Source organism: Rhinolophus sinicus, chromosome 17 (genome assembly GCF_057876585.1).
Source record: "Rhinolophus sinicus isolate RSI-liver-muscle chromosome 17, RSI-T2T, whole genome shotgun sequence".
In the NCBI taxonomy this organism is placed as follows: Eukaryota; Metazoa; Chordata; class Mammalia; order Chiroptera; family Rhinolophidae; genus Rhinolophus; species Rhinolophus sinicus.
In genome coordinates, this window is record NC_142517.1 from 93,085,214 (window position 1) to 93,097,753 (window position 12,540).

The following is a 12,540-nucleotide window of genomic DNA, read 5'->3' on the forward strand; positions in this document are numbered from 1 at the left end:
TGGGGACAGAAGCAAGCCAATCACTTTTTATGGTAGTAAAAGTGGTGCAAAACATTGGAAGTTTTCATAAAAAACAATTGTGTTTAGAATAAAATAACTTAGATGATTAGAAAAAATTATCAAAGTCCAAATAAAGATAGTCAACTTATGGTAAGAGCTAACAATGCAAGATGTTTGAAGAATAAATGTAGCTTTTAGTTCTATGTTTAGCTCTTATGTCTTATCACCCTCTTTCTCTTCGAGGTTTTTCTATTTCTGTTAAGAGCTCAATCAGAGAATGGAAACTTCAATCACATTCAACTTATTCTTTCTTTTGCCTCTGCCATTGAAATAATCTGCTATTAGATACTCTATTACAATTATCACCACCACCGCCTAAAAGACATTATGTTGGGAACTTATCCCACAGCATCTCATTTCATTCTCGTTGTCTCAGATAAGAAAAATGAAATGTAAAGGTCACACAGACAATAAATGAAAAGCAAAACCCTGAATGCCAGCAAATATGCCTGCAACAGTGTTTTAAAAATTATGCAATACTACACTTGCAGATTTCTATCAAAACAGTTCTCTTTCATCTATCAGTACCTTTCCATTCTTTTTTCACTTTGAATTTGTTTCTTTGTCTCCAGTTTCTCTCCTGTAATCCCTCATATTAAATGTTATTGGGATAATCTTTCTTTATCATATTTCTGTTAAAAAATCAAGAATTGTTCTTCTATATTGAGTTAAGTGCAAATTTGTTTGAGGAGCCACATTTAATCAGCTCTATCCTGATTCTACACGATATCCTTAGACTACCCAAACAAAATCGAACCATTTACCTTTATGCATATTTAACCTATTTTTTTCTCACCTTCTCTGCTTTCCTTAATCTACCTCTTTTTTTATTTATTTATTTTTTTTTTGGAAAATATCTTCCGTTCACTTTGGTTTATAAGAATACTGTCTGTCCTCCAAGCCCCACTTCAAATGTCATCTTATTTATAAACCATCCCAAACATCTCCTAGAATTGTGTGTCTTTCATGTTTCTATATGCCATATACATATATATATATATATATATACATATATATATATACACTCATATATATGTACATGTAATGTTCCATATTATACATATATATATCTTACATATTTCAACTTATATAAAATAACTGCTTATTTTCTAATGTTTATTATCATTGTATTCATCATAAATGTATACCTCTTATCATAAAAGAATAATTATGCAAATGTCCTAACAATACATTATTTTCATGAAACTCTAATTCACCTTCTAAGCACTAGTTATTGTTCCTTCCTTAGAATACAACTTTTCTGTGAACAGATGTTGTTTTCTCATTTTTCTGTTTCGTGCACCTAGCATAGATGAAAAATATTAAACAACTTAAATGTTTTCTGTTAGTACATTTTAATCTTTTGATTTAAGGGATTTGATCATGACTTACTCAACTCTTTGGTATCCACAGCATCAAATGAAATACCAAAAAAATAGTTTATACTTTAGTAATTTTTACGTGCTCAATATTAATGATAGTTAATAAAATTTAAAGTATTGATAGTCACAAGAAAACTATTAGGTTAGTGCAAAAGTAATTGCAGATTTTGCAATTATTTTTAACCTTTTAAAATGCAATTACTTTTGCACCAACCTAATAAATAAAACTTCCTGTACTTAAAAATATCACTTTTTATTAGAATAAAAATGTTCTCAGAATGTTATTTCGGAATTAATATCTAAATAAAGGACTTTCTCTCTTGTAAGATGCTTAAATGTATTTACATTATTCTGAACTGGGTTATGTTATAGTAAATACTTTCATAATGCTTTAAAATAAAAAATTATTTATTAATAAGGTGTAGAACACTGGAGAGCAAAAGAGAAAATGTAGCTCTCTAATTTGGCATTTGAAATAAAACAACTAAAAAATCATATTTATATTCCAAACCAGTTTTATATGATAAGAAGATTCCTGTTAAGAAAAAAATGAGTGATACAAATAAATTTAAAATAGTTTGGTTTTATTTTTATGATATTGGCAAATAAATACCAAAATAGTGACAAATTTGTTTAATAGCTCTCCTTTGCAATAAAAATTGGAAAACTTTTATTCCCTTAAATGTTGATGTTTTAGATAGTTTGGTCAAAATTATTTCATAAACTATCACTATGAAAGTGAATATTTTATCTATAAGTTTATACATATTATAAACTTTGATAAGTAATTGGGCATTATCAGTTATTTCACTTCCTTTAGGGCTGTATAAAATGGACTTTCACATAAATAATACTATAATTTGAATAAGTGGACTGTGACATTTGAATTAGAAAAGAGTATGTATTAAAAAATCAAATAACCAATCAGCATTGTCTAGTCCAAATAGTTTCCTCCTTGTAAAGTATCTATAAATGTTTTGTAATTATACGATGAAAGATAATTTAACTTTTAATTGATTGCTAAGTCCATCTCTCATAATGTCATTGGTACTTCTTGGGCATTAAAACATATACAACTATAAATTTTGGGTTTTTAATTAAAGTGTATATGCACTTTAAACTTGAGTTATTTTTAAACCATATATATATATATATATATATATATATATATATATATATATCCATCATTTTAATATTTAATAGATATATGTAAAAAATTCTAGCTTGTAGTTTTATTTTCAATAATTATTAGTTTTAAACTAATTTAAGATCTCAAATATACAGCTAAATATTAACAGTGACTTATTTTAATACTAATACCTACCCATGTTTAAATTAATATACAATTTACTCCATTTTTATTGTCTATAATTATGTCTCTATAGTCAAGTAAAATAATGATACCCCAAAATCTTTGTGTACAGAATATAAAGTCCTTTTTATTGAAAGCTTAATGTGTGCCAATCATGAAGCCATGTGTTTCATATATAATATCATATCTTAAAATCAAACCAATTAAGTAAATGTGACTACTTTACAGATGTGGTTGTTTAGATAGGTCAATTTATCTAATTCTGTAATGCGTATAAGTGAGAGAAAGGATACTTGAACCCACATTTGTTTGTGTCCAAACACCAGGGTATTCAACATACTACAATTTGTTACCAAATTAGCTCACCTAAAATAGGTGATTAATACATGTTTCATACGTTTTTACTTATATAAACCAGGGTTCAGCCAAATCTGGACTATGGGCCAAATCCTGTACACAGCCTATTTTTGCAAATAAAGTTTTATTCAAACAAATCTCTTTTCATTTAATAACATATTGCCTATGGCTGCTTTCTCAGTACAATGGTAAAGCTGAGAGGTTACAACACAAAGCCAAAAACAGATACTTTACAGAAAATTTTGTTAACCCCTGATATAAACTATATTGTGCTATATGAATGTCTGTGTACAAAAGGACTGGGTGACTTTATGTCTTCAAAAATGAGATGACCACCTAGAATTTATGATTTTGGAGATTACACATAACCTAACAACCTTTCCTAAATGCTTTCCTAGGGTGAATAATGGCCCTCCAAAATATCCACATCCTAATCCCCAAAATATGTTAATGTTACTTACATGCAAAGAGACATTGAAGTTGTGATTAAAAATCTTGAGATGGGGGGAATTGTCTTGGATTATTCAGGCAGGCCCTTAATGTAATAACAAGGGTCTTATAAGACAGAAGGAGAAGATCAGAGTGGATCATAGGAAATGCGACAACAGAAACAAATGATTTAAGTGATGTGCTTTGAAGATGGAGAAGAGCCACAAGCCAAGAAATGTAGGTAGTCTCTAGAAGTGAGAAAAAGTGGGGGAATGGATTCTCTCTGGAGCCTCAAGAAGGAATTAGTCCAGATGATATCTTGACTTTGCCCAATCAAACAGATATCAGATGTCTGGTCTCTTGAACTATAAGAGAAATTGGTGTGGTTTTAATCCACTAAGTTTATGGCAGTTTGTTACAGTGGCAATAGAAAACTAACACATCCTCTGACTGGGTCTGAAATACCGTATTTTGCTGTGTATAATGCACAATTTTTGCCCAAATTTGTGAGTGAAAAATAAGGATGCACATTATACATGGGCAGTACTAATTCTGTATCTATACAAATGTTTTTAATTCTTTTATTTATGCTCATGAGTTAAAAGAGTAACTCTAGAAATCAATAACCATATTCATGTGCAAAATAATAGCCTGGAATACGATAATCAGTTTTGTTGAATTTACGACGAACTTGCAACGACTAAGAGTTCTTGGCCTTCTATGATGGGTAAATATCGTAAACTTGTTACCAGTACATTAATTTCTTGTACCTTATGTCTGTTCTTGTGTTTTGTAATTATTTGTTACAAATAATTACAATAAAATTTCTTATACCATAATTTGTTAAAAAATAAATGTTAAAATTCCTTTATAATATAAAAAAACAAGTACCTAAATGTAAACAAATAAAAATTTGAATTAAAAAAATTAAAACAAAAGATTTTTTTTCTTGAAACTTTGAGCCAAAAATGTGGGTGCTCATTATACACAGCGGCACATTATACACAGCAAAATATCGTGTTTTGAATTTGTCAGATACATCTTCTATAATACAATTCTTAAACATTTGGGAATCAGTGACCCCTCTGATAAATTTGATAAGAACAATGGACATTCCCCTTAAAAATTATGAACATACACATATGCACACATTTTTTAGCATCTAATTTCATAGGTTAACTTACTCTCAAATTTAAACATTTATGGGTTTCTTAAAGTTCTGTGGACTTCAGATGTTATGCCTATAACTGGGTTGGTTACTGTTATCCAGTGAATCATGATAATAATTCTCTATCTATTTTTCTATCATTATATACTGATGTTGTTCATCAGATTACCTCTCTCCTGTCTCTAGAAGTAGAACACTGAGGACATGGTCTGAATCTTTTTGATTACTAGTCAATATGTAACACCCAGCACATAGTAGATATTTAATAAGTCTTTGGTGAAAAGAAGAAAAAAATTAGTTGATTGATGAGGAAAAATGGAGGTGTTTGGGCGTGTTTGTTCACACTTTGAGGATCCCTAGAAATGTATTAAGAAGGCAATGAGCTGAGCTGGTTAGTATTTTACAAAGATAACTTTGACAGCAGTGTAGAGTAGAAAAGAGATTAAAAGCACAATGATAGGATATACGTCAGGTAGCAAAAAAAACAGATGAAAATAAATTAAAAACTGTTCAAATTCTAACCATGCAAATTTAGTTATTTGTTCCGCAAAGCATTTTTTAGCTTCATCTCTCCAAAAGAGCCTCAGAGTGAAGAGCCCCAGACAATGCTAATAAGCATTTAATCTAGGAAGCTTTTAAACAGTTTCTTAAACAGGTGTATCTGCAACAAGGTCCCAAAATCTGCATTTAAAAAACTTACCAGTTGAGTTCTTCTTCCCTTAGAAAAATGTTTCTCAAATCTCTAAGAGCATAAGACTTTCCTGGGGAAATTATTACAAATATAGAATCAAATTCCTTCTTGAGAAATTTTATTCACTTCATCTGAAGTAGAGCCAAGAAATAAGGAATTTTAGTAGAAATCTTCGGAATTTATAATTGCCCAGAAGCTTGGGGAATCCTCCTCTAACATTTTTTTAACCATATAGTTGGTCTATATAACTACGTTCCTCATTCTTACTATACAATAGACAATAGACATGACAAGGCATGTGTTTAAGTTTTAAAAGCTTAATGGCTAAACATTTTCAACTAAACTATCATTTCTAACTAACAAAATCTTTCATTTCATAATAAACAGTGATGGAATGTGAACATGCTTTAGTGTTGTGCACATACACACATACATACATGCACACACTTTTGTATGTTTTTTTAAATCAAGGCTTTCTCCTTTTTTTAAAGAAAATATTTAAAAGGAAGATTATTTTAAGTCATTAGCCTCTCTTAAATCAGTATGAAAAAAAAACCCTCTAATTTCTATTTAAAATAAATGGGAATTGCAATATGAAATACAAAATAGGTAGCACATGAAACTTTCTGTATACATGCAGTAAATGTTAACAATTGACCATCAATGAAGTGCCTTGCCCATAAATTACAATTAAGTGAGAGAAGAGTTAATGTTAATTTCAAATACTACTCAACTCTTTTATTCTTGTTATTTTCCTTCTGGATCTCTTTCTTTACTCTTTGGCAATTTAACCTGAAGTGTGGCATTGTTTAATTTAGTGTAGCACAGCTATCCATATGGTGACAGTCGAAGAAAGTTATGCCTCTTCATCTATATCTTCAGGTAGATGCGTGACTACATAACTTTGGCAAAAAAAACAAAAACAAAAACCAACTCCTGGTTCATTGCCAGATTGGGGGGCAGGTTGGGGATGGATGAAAAAAGGGAAGGGATTAAGAAGTGCAAATAGATTGTTACACAGTAGTCATTGGAATGTAGGATATAGCATAAAGAATATAGTCAATGATATTGTAATAACAATGTATGATATCAGATGGGTACTAGATCTATCGGGATAGATGAGAGGGGATTTGAGGCATAGTGAAAAAGGTGAAGGGGTTAAGAAATACAAATTGGTAATTACAAAATAGTCATGGCAGAGTAAAGTACAGCCTGGGGAATATAATAAATAATATGGTAATGACTATGTATAATGCCAGGTGGGTACTGTTGAATAACTATGTTGTACACCTGAAACTAATATAATATTGTATGATAGCTATACTTTAATAAAAATCTTATGAAAACACAAAATACCTGTTAATTATTGGGTGAGGTTCAATAACTGTTCTTTCATTTAACTAATATTACTCTTTCCAGCCAAGCCACAGTTACCAAAAGCTCCCTTTCATGTGTGTGTGTGTGTGAGTGTGTGTGTGTGTGTAGTGTGCATAGATATGACTAGCACTCATATCTTCATACTATATATGTATAAATTATATATTATATAATTGTTAATGTATTTATAATTATATACTTATTTATTTATCTTCCTTTTTTTATATGGACACTTGACAGGCTGTGTTTAAGTTATTTGAAAGGCATAGTCTTATATTCCTCTTATACTTCATATATAGCTATATCTATTCAAATTTGTCATCAATATCTTTTTCTGTTATGTCTTTGTTATTTTCACTAATAATTTTTACATTTCACATACTTCTATATACACATTGTTCCAATAATATATGAATTTTTTAAATGTAGAATATCATCTTATAATAGTTCAATTTCTAGTAGCTAATACAAAGAGCCTTGTTATCAGAGTAGCTTCAAAAATATTTATGGAATATATGGATTAATTTCTGATTGCCATTCTTTACTTCCATTATATTCAGTATATTTTGTAGCACTGTAGGATTTTAAAACTTTACCTTCTCAGTATCAAATGTTTTGAAATAGGCATTAAATTTATACCCTCTCCCATCTAATTTCCCGATATTTTCAATGATCTTTTCTCTTTTTCTTCTTCATTCTAATGGGAAGCATTTGGAAATGACACTATTAAACATATGATGCACAAATAATGAAGTTACTAAAGTATAGTGACGTATTCTAACAAGGTATTTTAGGCTACAGAGAATAGAGGGTTGCTAAGGTAACTTCAGGTAATGCGAGATTATTGAGGACAGTAAGAAAAAGAGAAACCTATCTGCATTGCTACCAAGCCAGGAATCAGATGTTCTGATGGAACAGTAGTGCATGTCATGTTCTAGAAGCTCGGATGCCCCACTGCAACTATAGAGATTTTCTGGACAAGGAGGCGCTTCCCCTCTTTATTACAGTGCTCCTCGTTGAGGTGTTTAAGCTACATTTATCTTTGCTTTACTGCTCTGTGGGTCTTCTTTTTTCTAACTCAGGGTTTCTGCTTACTTCTGGATTTTCTCAGATGGATAACATAACTAGTAAACACGCGGCCTAGTTCTTCCAGAGCATTCAGTTCAGTCTTTCTCTGTATTTTTTTTCTGTGAAAATATGTCATTAGATAAAAGAATTGAAGTATTTTATAAAAGCATTAATGCCAAAATCACATCTGCATTCATACTACATCGAATGATGTTTTACTGAAATGGAAAGGCCATATATTTTGGTTATAAACTGTAATGATTAGAAGTAGCTGTGGGGACAGAGCCCCAGAGAGCAGTTTCCAGGCTCTCGGCCTCACGTGCAAAGGTGCTGGCTCGAGTAGTAGATGGCCGTCATCTGTGGCTAGTTGGCCGTCAGCTGTAACCCTTGAGCCATTGGACACTAATATAACTGCCACGGCTGCGCTGGGGAGTGGAGTCAAGGGGAGTCAAGTCGGTTGGTTAGCAGAAAAGCGGACAGCAGGTCGCACGTCGTGTGAATCCAGCCTCCAGTGAGACTATAGTGGTATGACTCCCCTACCTATGGCTCCGTGGGTTTTCCTTTTTGGCCTCACCATATCCTGTGTTCTTGTGTGGGGTGCGGGAGCTGAGACCCCGCCGGACGCCCCCCATGACAGTAGCCATGTACTTTTTCCTCTCATAATTTAATAAAATTCAGGAAACCGTAAGCCGTAAGCTTCTTTGGAAAAAAAATCTGATAATATATCTTGGAAAATAGTACTAAAAAACATTAACAAGTGCAACAGAAGACAACTGTCCTACATGTAGCCCTGTGAGATATATATGCATGGATGTCTTCAGAGATTCTACTTGCCAGAGAAAGGCTAAATTGTTGGTGATTTCATTGCTCCAGGGACTGCAAAGGTGATCTTGTAGTTTGCCTCCAGTGACAGGTGCTATCCCTTTATTATAATTTGAACCCCTGGGTGTTAAAACATTCATGACTTTTCTATTAGGAAATCTGCATACTCTTGTAGTCATGCTTATTCATATTCCTGTGATGAGTTGCAGACAAGCTCACAGAGAATTTAAGGCTTTGGCATTTTATTCAGAAATTACTACTCTCACCCACAAACAAAAAAGTCTAGCCTGATTTGCATTTATATTCTAAAAATTCATTAAATATCTTTATGTTAGTATTTGGGGTCTTTTAAAATTAAATATGTTGTGAATTGTTGCACGTACTAATGGAATTTTTTTAGCAATTAGTGCTTAGAGAATATATATAAAATGTATTAGAGTGGTTTTAAAATGTGTGCACACCAGAGGGCAACATAGCTTTTATTCAAAGCTTCTTTAGACATTTCCCTTTAAGTTTTATTTTTTTAAAACTTTTTCTTAATAATGATTACTCATCTTTTCTTTTAAAACTTATAAAACATCTTTAAACAATATTATTCATCCAAGCATATTGAACAAACAGGAATATTTAATTAAATGAGAATATTAAAGCAAGTAAGCCACTTTAATGATTTTCTTAGTAGCCCTTAAATCCCTTCATATTTGTGGCCTTCTTTTTCTTCTACTTCAGGAAAATCCCTACTATATGTATTTTTCTATGTTCTTTCTAAGATAATGTATAAATTGTTCCCTTGTCAACTACTGATTTTTTTTTTTTTTTTTTTTTACCTCCTTTATACTCCAGATACACAGGGTAAATGCTCGTCCTTGTAAAAGAGCTCTGTTTGACTGATCCATTCGGAAAACATTTATTGAATGTCAATGGTAAAGGACTCATACTCAGACTTTGAGGAGCTCACTTTCTAATAGGGAGAAAATGGGAAAACATATGACAAGCATTCAGTGTGGCAAGTACAGTGACTTAAAGTGCCTGTTGAGCTCCTCAGATGTGTCTCTGCTAGTGATGGAGAGTAGAGTGATATGGACAGATGGGTAGAGCTGAGATAACAAGTAAAGGACAATTAAAAAGTTAATCAGATACCATGGTAGGCCTTAGTTTTTACAACATGTAATTGTAGCTTTTAAACATTGAAACTCTTGGGTGATTATATCTTCAACATGATATGAAATATTTATAGCAACAACAAAAAAAGCATAAGAGATAGTGTGAGTGGAAGCACAGCTGTATATAAGTAATACATATTTTAGGAGGAAGTGCAAGTAGCCCAATAAATAATATTAAGCTTTTGTCAAGGAGAGGATAAATCCATTTTAAAAAATACATCTCTATAACAATTCACCTAGGAAATCTTTTCCAATTGCCTTTAAATTAATCTTTCCTCTTATAGAATGTTGTCTCTATTTTATAATACTCATCTTATATTCGTATATTTTTTATTAAATGATGAGCTCCATGAGAGTGTTGATTTATGAATGTATATCCCACAGTGTTTAGGTCAATGATTTGAACACAAAAGAAGCTCAATAAATATGCATTGTGCTTCACTTCAAAAGTATCATAGACATTAATGTAGAATTAAATGTACATCTATTTAAAATGACGAAATTTCTGTATTCTAGAAGCAGTATCTCTAATCCCGTTTTTGGTGTTAATTAGCTTTGTTGGCTTAATTAAATAATATAACATTACTATGCCTCGCTTTACCTGTTAAATAATGGAGATGAACTTTTTAATAATGTATTTGTTCATCTAATTTGTTCCAAGCACTGGGAAAAGCCATTTGTATATATTATCTAATTTACTCTTCATAACAACCCTTATGAAATGGTACGGCAATTATCTGCATTTCTTCCAGGAGCCCTGGAGTTACTTGAATAACAGAGTAAAGTAACTTGTCAAGCATCACACCCATAGGAGCTGGTGGAGTCACCACCAAGCCTGCAGCTTAGTTATTGGAAAGCTAACTCTGTAATGTTCTTCCACCTCTGAAATGCTATAGTTTCATACAGATATCATTAAGTTTGTGAACTAATCACCTACTCATCAGTTCAGTAAAAAGTAATTCAGTTGTCCTACAATATGGCTCCCCTTTACTCTGAATATAATATGTGTTTTTTATATTTTTAATTTTGTAAAAAGGGATGAATTGCTCCTTAAAATCTCAACTGTTTGAGGTTTAACATTTAACTAGTCTATATATATTTTTTACAGACAGCCTTAATCGTTTGGACTATGAAAGTTGAATATAATAAGTATTCATTAATAATCTCTACTCTGAAATAGTGAGTGCTTTATCTTAAAGATTCTTGTCTGTTACCTTCAAGAAGAGAACAAGAGAATCTCCTTACTGATTCATTTTGTAAAGCATTAAGTCATTGCCCTTCACAAAGGGGGAAAATAGATGTATAAAAAAGGCCATGAACACTATTCAAATTCATTGCCTCTTCCAGGTGTGGGTAATTGAGTTGCCTCAAGATCGATATGAAACTGCCTAGGATACAGAAAGTCAATAGCTACTTCCAAAGTCAGGTCTGTCTAGTTTAGGTATCTGTAAAAGCAAAACCTCCAGATGCTGCTTCAGAGCAAACCCAAATCTTCAATCTGCATAATAAAACTTGGAAGTGAATTCCAAGAAGCAGGAGCTCCCTCAGTACCTTTCTCTGATACAAAGAAGTTTAGGGATACCCTGTTGAGCAAGTAACTTGACTTTGGTATTTTCAGGACCCTGGAGTGACACTGAATGAGCCACCTATTCATTTCAGATATTCCATTTAAAATCTCATTTTAAAAGCAAGTTTTCTGTCCAAGGTTGTCACCCCTAGGCTCCAAAAAACAAACAAACAAAACAACAACAACAAAAACAAACAAACAAAAAACAAACAAAAAAATCCTGAAATTATTACCTTTTAGAGAAAAAATAATGCAATGATATAATTGAAAATAATACACTTCTATCTTATTCTAACACTGAGATGTTGCATAATAATGTCCCTATTATTAATGAAGATTGAATGCCGTGAAAGCATACCTAAAAAAATTTAATTTTCTGAAACTTTGATCTTCCAGAAAACACTGATCATTTTTTGGAAAGACACTGTCACGTTTCTTAACAAAATTGTTCCTTAGTATGTCAAAGAAAGACTCCATACTTGAATCAGTTGCTGAAATTTGCTACATTATCTTGAATCCCAAACCACCTTCCCCACTGGGAACCTCCAGCTAATTGCTACTACAGCACCACGTTGTCCTGTGTGGGAAGTGCTGGCAAGAGCACTGCTTCTTCTATAAAGCTCCAGACCTGCATTCATAGAACAAATCCTAATTCCACATTGTCCGGTTGAGTCAAGTCTTTACAGAAAGCAAAGAAAACCAGATAAGCAATACATGCATAAAATATTTTTCAATAACAGTATAATATTGTATACTAAATTCTCTACCATATTTCTGAAGCCCATAGGTCTATCTTTCTCTAATTCCTCATGTGCATTTATATGACATTGGTAAGATATCACTATGTTTTTTCTTTGTTTTGTTTTATAAAACTCTGAAAGACAGTTTTTAAGTACCATTATCTTACTTTCCATTACCCGTGTTTTTAAAGAATGACAGTGGAATTTCCTCCTCATTCAGCCTTCCCTCAATTGTTCTAATCACCCAGAGTCTACACTACTGTGAAGGTTGTTGTATAATTCTCTGTGGGGTGATATGTGTATGCAGTACAGGATGGAGCAGAAGGAATGTTTCTCAATAAAAAGAGAAAAGGTGCATGCAGTCATCTTATAGTTGCTATGATTACCTGATTCTTTTTATCAGA